The sequence below is a fragment of the Lolium perenne genome, chromosome 6, assembly GCF_019359855.2.
Source record: "Lolium perenne isolate Kyuss_39 chromosome 6, Kyuss_2.0, whole genome shotgun sequence".
In the NCBI taxonomy this organism is placed as follows: domain Eukaryota; kingdom Viridiplantae; phylum Streptophyta; class Magnoliopsida; order Poales; family Poaceae; genus Lolium; species Lolium perenne.
The window spans coordinates 201,280,756-201,290,681 of record NC_067249.2 but is presented as its reverse complement, the minus strand read 5'-3'; positions in this window follow the sequence as shown (position 1 = coordinate 201,290,681).

Genomic DNA, 9,926 nt, shown 5'->3' with positions numbered 1-9,926 from the left:
AAGGTCCGTAGGATCAACGAACGGATTTCCCGCCTCGTCGAAGTTTTCTGATGTATGTTCTTGAGGTCTGCTTGAATCCCCGATCGCGTAGATCTGATGATACTTTATTTTTTCTATTTTTTTGAGATCGGTGACACCATCATATAGACTGGCGAAGACCTTTCCCACAGTAATAGATTTGTCGATAAAGTCGAAGCTGTCGACACTATCGGAATCGCTGCTTATATAGGAGTCCGCAGACGACTCGAAAGACATGTCACTGAAGATCTTGGCGAGTTTTTCGCTTGTCTTGGTGCTGATGAAGCGTGGCGAGGAGATTCCTTCGTCGCCTGACTCGACCGATGATGCCGAGCTTGAAGATTCAGTATGGACCACTGAAAACCTCGAGAAGGTCGGAATTTCGAGACGATACGTTCCTTCCTTCCCGACGCGAAAGTGGAACCTTCCGAACGTCATCTCCATGGGCTCCTCCAGATACGCATATGCATCCAAACGGGAGGGCGGGTGAGGTACAAAATCAACGAGACCAGTTTCGATCTGTTTACCTCTGTCCATGATGTTGCTTGCTGCCGACGAAATCGACGATCCTGAACGTGCCATCGAGATCAGCTCCTTGTCGCCTCTAGATCCCACAGACGGCGCCAATTGACAAGGTATTAACTTTTCAATGCCTACAAGTAGTAGACTAGGGTTTCGTTGGATGTAGAGGGCAAGTAGATCTCGAAGGTTTCAGCCGAAAAGTACTCGACGATTGCAAAACTAAGGTTTAGAAAACAATGATTCGATCCTTTCTTTGTCCCTCGACTCCCCCTTATATAGGAGGCGGAGCCGAGGGATTCGCGATGTACAAGTTTACAGAGTTCGAGAGGGTTTCTGACCCGTCCCGCAAGATTACACTTTACACTTCCTATTACAACTCTATCTTTCCATAACAACATATTGGGCTTCCGAATCTTCTTATCTTTCGGGTCGTGGGCCTTGAATAAATCCCGGGTACCATCTTCAGCAGGCCCATTGGGGATGCCTATGTCAGTCGTGGAGGTGGGAGAGAGAGGGACTTGGGAAGTTCCGGTGGGTGTGGTCTCAGAGGAGAGAGAGAGACTGAGGGAAATGAATTTTTTTTCGGTTAGTTTCCGGGGCTAGGGAGGTGGTGATCGAAAAAAATGACGGGTAGACCCCCCACCAACCGACTTATATATGGACATTGTTGTCATCTTTACGAGGGTAGAATGGGAAGTTAGAAGCGTGTGAAATATTTGTATTTTTCGGGCGGGAAGATTTGCCGCTGGAATGAGATTTCGAATTTGGCTACAGTCCAAGTAATACAAAAATATGAGACCGTACTAGTACGGCCAAGTGTCACATCAAGTCATCATCACGTTGAAAATTAGCATCATTAGAAAGTGCTTTTCAATACGAATCCAACGATACTAATTACATACGGAGTATAATATAATCAAGATTGTGTTGCTCAATTTTTATTGTCAAAGTTCGTCTTGGAATACGCGTGGGCCTTATTCCTTGGGACGGAGGTAGTACTTACCACTATGACTAGTCTAATATAAAAATGGTAGACCATGTGAAGTAGCTCTGCTCAGGCATTTATTCCCAGCGGTCATATCAAGCCATTATCACAAACAAAATCAGTTACTCCCATGTCCTCCGAACTGCAATTCAAAAATGCCTCTGAAATATTTCGGAGTTAATTGGCTAGTGGTTTTGCAGCTCAACTGATTTTGAGTTTGAGTGTGGCTACAGTCGAAGCTATATCTCTATCTGTCCATATATATCTATATCTGTCCACCTATCCACTATATATTAAAAAAATCTCAGTTTTTGAAATCAGATAAGCCATCACCATGATGCACAAGCAATTATTGGCCGTTGGCACATCAGTTCTCCAACGCTTGATCCAACGGTCAAAGTTCCCTTTTTTAAGAGAAGGTCAAAATTCATTTGATTCGCTCGGGAACTGCGCGCGTCAAAACGAGTCTGACGAAGATGTTTCACGGACGCGCCTTGGCGATACATTGAATGCATATCGTGCAAGGTCAAAAAAAATGCAAATATTGCAGGATCGTATGTGGCTCCTATGAGCTGAAGTACTCCATGAAACCATGAACATACATGTAGATGGGAATCCCATGTAGATGATCCGAAGAACGACCCGCTGCATCTTTCACAAATCCATCTACATGACATCATAAACTTTAATTAGGAAGCAGCCACTTAACAATCATTGCCCAAAATCTAACGGGTTCGACAATAAGCTGGTAATTCTCTATTATATATAAACACCAAAAAAATAAATTAGCAAGTAAGAAAGGAGTGTCAATGCCACCAGGACTTACAAAAAAAGGGAATTAGCACTTTGTAATCTCTTTGTTTTAACACATACGTTCTGCTCAGGAATCCAGGGCCTAGGGTCACATCAAGTCATAATCAGAACCAAAGTCGGTTCCCATGTTCTCCAATTCAAAACACGTACAAAATATTTCAGTGTGTGAAATAATTGTATTCGATAGGCAGGAGGTACATGCTATAGTGTTGAGATTTTGAATTAGACGGTTGTTAAGCTATTGATTATATGGAGTCGAAATTTGGTAGCATACATAAGTATATCTGTTCACAACTCGCCTCTACAGAAGCAGGAACAGCTATTGAGTTGCAGCACAACACAAAGGAGAAGCCACTGTTCCGTTCATTGCACTCAATACATCGATGAATGAACCAGACCAGTTGACAAGCTTCTAGACCTGGGCTCTATGTAGAAAGCTGGAAATCAATGGATCACAGAAAATCATCAGTGTCAACCTTTAATGCATTAGCCAACGCGACCAAAAGTCCGAACTGATGGAAAGGGCTAGGCAATCCACTTTATACATCTCAACATAGCCAACGCAACAAAAGTCCAAACTGACAGAAAGGGCTAGACCGGGAAAAGAGAAGAGAAGGTTTGCGAAAGCGATGACTCGAACTTGAGACTATGGGCTCTGATACCATGTCAAAACTTCATCCACAAGCCAACGGAACCACAAGTCAGAACTGATGGAAAGGGCAAGGTAATCCACTTATAATATTAACAATCAGCAGGGTTCCGGTTCAAAAAAAATCCACATCACAACAAGGAAACGACCACCAAGATCATAGCAATTGCAGATAAATACACCTACGAAGTATGCTCAGACTAAGGAACCATTTTACAAGACCAAGATACTGACCTGTCACTGTCCCCGTTCATCTCCAATTATCTAGCAGATACTCTTCTTACTACTTACTAGCATTCCTAACCTGCTCCAGTAGGGCCTCCTTCTGTGCTGCTATCGTTCTAAAATTGTCGACTTCTAGTCTTAGCGCAGCTGATGCAGCTCGTTCTACTTGGAGTTGCTCCTCTAGAACTTGAGCATGCAAATACTTTGACTTGGACATGGACTTGCACTTCACCAGTCCAGCATTCCGTAAGAAAGTGTTTTTGGCAATGCCTTTCTTTTTTATTGCCATGGAAAATGCCTTCACACATTCTTCATCGGTTTTTTCTAGACCGTTTTTACTGGGTTTTGCCATCTCTAATTTCATATCTTCCTGCAAAAAATTCAGTTCGTACACATGTGTAAACATGATAGTTACTACAGAGAAACTTGTTGATAGTAGATTTATCATGTGTATGACCTACTTTTATTCCTACAGTTTGGCATGTTTGATTCACATCACATGAATTTTAATAAACATCTATAATATCATATTGACATGTACTTTACTACTCCTACAAGTTGGGATGTGAGTCGTCACAAAATTTCAATCTTAGAGAAGACTTACAAGAACACTCTGTGCGACTTCTCCAATCACTTCAAGTTTGTTCTTCTGGCATGCTTCAAAAATCTCTGACAAAGTCATCTCTTTGTTTGGTTCCCTTTTACTTGCATTATGTAACATCTGCATTTTAGTACTACCATTTATAAATCGAATAACGCGGTTGAAATGCAGGATCATAATATATGCTGCACACTGGTGTATATACTCTGCATAATCTTTTACTAAAATATTTCTAAATAGCAGTATAAAACAACATGTCCTTACTTTTTGCCGAATGTGCACTATAAGGTTACGAGATCCCGTACGGCTAGGTAAAAGTAGTTTACCACGGTTTATTTGATTCTGTTTAGCCAAATTCTGCAAAAAGGAGACTAGTGAGACACTGCTATAAATAAGAATCCAAGATGTGATCTGGTCTCAGTCTTACAAATCATACCATATTCTTTGGATCAGACCAGTGCTTCACAAGATCTCCCCACTGTTTGTCAGTCATTTGCTTAAGAGGGGATCTAGTTGGAACACTCCCAGTAATCTTTCCAGTGAAGTATTTCTTCTTTAGCCTCATGCGATCATCGCAGACAGTCTGAGAATAGACTGTTGAGAACATGCTTTACTTCCTCTTGGTCATCATCGAACTCGAACCTTAACTGTTCACAACAATATAAACCGTTGGTGCGATATACATAGAGCCAACAACAAGCTAGAAGGAACGGGATGTGCCAATGTGGTATGAGTAACATTACCAAGAGAAAGATGACTTACGTGTAACCTGTGCACTAATTTTTCAAAATGCGCAGAGGTGTCTACGTGCTCTTTCCATGTTGGGAAGATAGGAATTTCATTCCTGACGAAAATTCCTACATCCGAGGCTAATTTACAAGATTCTTCTGGGTCCAGTGGCCTTCTGCCACCTACGATAGATGAAAGGCGAAATCTTGATTCCATCCCAGCAAGCTTAGCTACGAACATTTTCCCTACTGTTGGGCCCCTCGTTTTTCTTGATCGTGGTGCAACTACAAAGTTAAGCATTACATCAAGCTATCAAGGTAGATATATATATATATTTATCTATAAAGTATAACTTTATAACGGAGAATGAAACTATAAGCATTGGAAAATGTACCTTCTTCGGTGTGGGGCTCATCCTCAGGGGAGTTGTCTATGGCAGGACTAATATGGGTCAGTGGGAGATCATCAATAGTTTGTTGATGTTGTGCTAGCAGTGTTTGGCCAGTTGTGGTTGTGTCAGCTGGGACTGGTACAGTGTGTCCTTGGGCAGTATTTCCTACCACAGCTACTGCTGATCCCAATTGTGGTTGAGAAGTTGCCGTGGAAACTGGTTCTGCTGCCAATTGTGGTTGAGAAGTTGCTGTGGAAACTGGTTCTGCTGCCAATTGTGGCTGAGAAGTTGCTGTGGAAACTGGTTCTGCTGCCAATTGTGGCTGAGAAGTTGCTGTGGAAACTAGTTCTGCTGCCAATTGTGGCTGAGAAGTTGCTGTGGAAACTGGTTCTGCTGCCGATTGTCGCTGGTTGACTGGATTGGTAACAGGTGGCTGATTCAACCGCTTGGGGTGTTCACCACGTTTTTTTATTTCAGTACTCTTAGCATTTGCGTTATTTTCTTCAACTAGTGCCATGAATCGCTGAGACTGTCTAGTAGCAGAAGCAGATTTCTTTTTTGGTTGCAGCTGTTCTATCACCGATTCAGGCTGTTGAATGGTCTTCCTCTCATTGGTGGTTCCTGCGAAATTCTTACTTGAAGCTGCAGATTCCTAGCACACATAAACGATATTTCAGTCTACAGAAGTGCCATATATGATGATATGCAAATGGAATAGAATGAAGAACAGTAAAGGATGACGTGCATGCTGAAACATATATATGATGCGTTAAGGAGACCTAGAGGTGGCATGTGAACATGTTTGGTGGGATTCAGGATACAAGTATACAACACATGGAAGTTGCAACAAATATCTCAAAGTAAAAAAACAGAAATCACCTGGTGGGGTTGAGGAGAATGGTCAGGCAAGGCATCTTCCTGAGTCAGCTCTCCAAGAGGCTCAGCAAGATCAAATTGTGAAACATAACATTGTTCTTTATCTTTGGGGAGGGGAAAGGGTTCTTCTCCCATTTTGTTCAGGTTTGCACTAGAGGCAATAGCGTTACAGATGTTTGTGCCCACACGGCTTGCATATCTGCTACATATCTTCCGTCTCCGTTTCTCTTTTAATTCATTCTGTAGTGCAATAATATCTAGCATGCATTACAAAAAAAATGCTAATGAGATGGCGGTGCAAGTAAGCAAAAAAATACTTTTCGAAATCACCTGCATAACGAAAGCGGCCATATCAACCTTCTTGGGAGTGGGCGCGTGTACGCTTTGGTTTCCTACCGTGGACCATGGAGGCGCTTTGTGTACCCATCTCTCCAGTCCGGTGGACGGAAGGAGTCGGGGATTAAGATACGAGAACCCGGCGATGGTGAATGTCGCTGACAAGGCGGCGGTGGAAGTCGGCTACGGAGGAGATCGTATGGTACAGTGGTCGTCGATGGGGGTGGGGGGAGGTGGAAGCTACTCCGGCTTGCTAAAAAGCAAGGGAGACGGTGGAACGTCGTCGGTCACTACGGTGGCCGATGAGAAGGCAGTAGTGCTGGTGTGGGAGTGGGACAGTGGGCCGGCGCCGGCGCCGGCGTGTGACATGATCCGGTGGGTCATGCAAGGTGGAAGCGTGAGAGAGAGATGCGGGGTTCGGCGCCGCCGGTGATAGGTCTGAATTGAGCGGTCCGAGGGGGGATAAGATCGGCACTGTACTTATTTCACATCGCTTTGAATTTTGGAAGCGGGGGGGATTTCGGCGGGAATTTTGGGGCAGAGTTGAAATTATTACTGGTTGGTGGAAAACTGTGGAACCCTAGCCTACGAAATCCCAGGTCTGAAGCTGAGGGCCCTTTTGTTGTGGCTTTTTGGCTTTGGCAAAAGCCAAAAAAAAGCACTTAAATAGGTGCTTTTTTGGCTTTTGGATTTTGGAAGCCAAAAACAAAAGGATCTTTTCTTTTAGCTTCCAAAATCCAAAAAGCCAAAAAAAAGCCACAACAAAAGGGCCCTGAGTAGGTTCGGGTTCAAGGGGATATGCTTGTTGGTTCTTGGGTACATATGATCTCTTTATTTCGAAATTCATCTTCTATACGTTTTGAAATGTCAAAAAAGAATAAAACGAAAAATGCATGTGTACTTCTTCGCTTGCTATATACACATAAAATATTTCAATGGAAAATCGAATAGTAAATTGGGCTATGTAGAAAAGAGTTACTCCGTAAAAAAATTGTGCTAACCATATGAGACATGTTTTCTCTCTTTTTTTACATCGACCATGAAAAAAACTTGTTTTTTACATCAACCATGACAAATACTTTTTTTACATCGACCATGAAAAATACTAGGAATTTGCTAAAGTTATATTTTCCATCTTGTACACAATTAAAAATATCTTTAAAACAAACAAATCTCTAATGTCTAGGTGTACCATCTCTACTAGTAGTATATACTAGTAAATTGCACGTGTCTTGCACGTGAGAGCTCTTTTTTTCAGTGAAACAACTTCGATGCAATAAGAATTCGATCTTTTTTTAACAAAGGAGGGGGGCCCAAGGGCTTGGATACCATTAACTGCAACAGAGGGGTACATATTACAGATTGCAGGTCAAATACTTGGGTTGAAAGCGAATGCAAGCCCGCCTACATGATAGCAGGATTTTGTGAAGCTTTTTAACTTAATTGGTCAAACATGCGAAGCATGTGCCATTTACTTGTACAACTTTATCGGAAAAAAATTACTTGTACAAGCTATTTCCCCTAAGTACTACCAGCACATAAGTAAACAAAAGAACCAGGGACATCATCAACTGAAACAACAATCTATTCATATAGCGGCTCTTGCATCACCCTTTGAAAATCATCTACCTGCAAAGATGAGTGAAGAGTTTCTGCTCGTGCTTTCACCTGTTCCAAGATCGTCCAGTTGATCTCATGGACATCTGCATCAGCCAAAGCGGTAACCAAGTTGCCAGCCACTAGCTTCTGCAGATCAGCAACAGCATGTAGGCCATCTTGAATTGTAGAATTCCATCCTCAGTTCATTTCTTTGTTCCGCCAAGTGGCCACATCCAAGTCCTTTTGAAGACGCCTAATCTTAGCTTCCCCAGTGCCACATCCTTCTGTTTTGTTCCTACAAACGTTTGCATCACTGGAACTCTGGACATCTGTGCTACAATGCTGCTTGGCAGGGACATGAGCAGTCACTTGCTTCTGCGATTTGCCATGCATTAAATCAATCAGCAGATTAAAAGGAAATATGTTGGTTGATTCATGTCACCACTTTGAGCAACCCATGAGTTTCTAAACCTTAAATGGAGTCTAAAACATTGCAATAAAAGGGTGGGTGCATCATTTGGATGCAGAGGCCGGGGTGACCCTATTTTGAAGAAAAAAATTTGAAATTTGAAATCTATATCTATATCTCTACCATCTATACCACTCCACTCCTGTTGACAGTTTGATCTCTTTCAGTACATTAGATTATGTCATGTTTAAAATACTATTATAAAATTACCTCCTTAATGTTGAGCTCAGGAGGATCCAGATGTGCTGATCCTAGGTGGCCCCTCAAATGATTGCTTGCTAGAACAATAGGACCAAATCCCGCCTCCTTTCTACCAATGTCTGCATCACTGGCGCGCTCACTGTCTTTGTTAGGAACATGAGTAGTGGCTAGCTGCTGCAAATCAAAGTTCATCAAATCAACCAGCAAACAACACATATGAAATTTGAGCAGTGCGGCTAAATACCTTCTTCAGCAGCAGCCCCACGGGATCGTCCTTTTGGCGGCACATCACACGGGTGAAAAATCTCGGCAACGACTTGGGGTGCGGTGATTTTGTCCCATTCCACAGTATGCCGATCGAGGCTGCAATTATCTTATTCTGCAAGATATTTTGCCTCCGAGATTCTTCGTAGGCATTCTCGAGTGGAATATCTAGCAGGCATTACAAAAAAACAGATGCTAATAACAAGCAGTGGAAGCAAGCAATAAACTAGTCTCGGAAATCAAATACATAACAAAAGCTGCCGGACAAAGTGTTCAACCTTGGTCGACTGGGGAGGTGGCGCGTTGGCTGTTCGGTTTGGTTCGGTGGATCATGGTGGCGCTTTGTGTACCGATCTCGCCGGCCGGTACGATGAACCAGTGAGTCGGGGAAGCAGATCCGACGAAGCGGACGGAGTGTGGTTGACGGCGTCGCTGAGCTGGCTCCGGCGCGGTGGATGTCGGCTACGGATGGAGGACTGAGAGGGAGCGAGACGGACTAGGAGAGAGGTAGGGAGAGAGCCCTTGCTTGTCCGTGGGTGGGGCTGGATATAGGGGAAAAGAAAGCCCTAGAAGATAGCATCCTGCTAATATACTAGTACAAAACAATTGAACTAGAAAATCCCGCCAATATATGGTGCTGAATTGCGGGCGGCTCATAGCTTGTGCACAAATAAAATGGGAAAATCCAAAAAATGTAGTTCAAAAAAAAAACTCTAGTAGGCAAAGTCGCTAGCTCGCCATGAGAAGATGCACTCCGCCAAAAAATGTCATGACAAGCTAGTTTGCTATGGATCTTGCATTAACCCTGCTCGATAAAATGGTGGGCACAAAAGACAAGCTAAATCAAAAATAATGGTGGTAGAAAGATGTAAACTCTTAAATGTAAACTCTACTAAATAGGGCCAACTCAAAAACATGCCTCATATTATTAGTACTTCCTCCAATCCATATTAACTGCCACTAAAATGGATGTATCTACAGATACATCCATTTGAGTGGCATGTATATGGATAGGAGTAGTAGATCAAGGAGTTGCGATACAGTGGAGGAAATGAGGTGGGGAGGAGGAGGGTGACGACCAGACCCCCACCTCCACGGCACCGCATAAATAGAAGCTAAAATATGTGAAACAGTGGAGGAAATGAGGTGGGGAGGAGGAGGGCGACGACCAGACCCGATAACAGTAGTCCCCCCGGTCGAACTGCTCCTCATGTCACGCAAGGTGAAAAAAGGGGTATTTTTTCATTG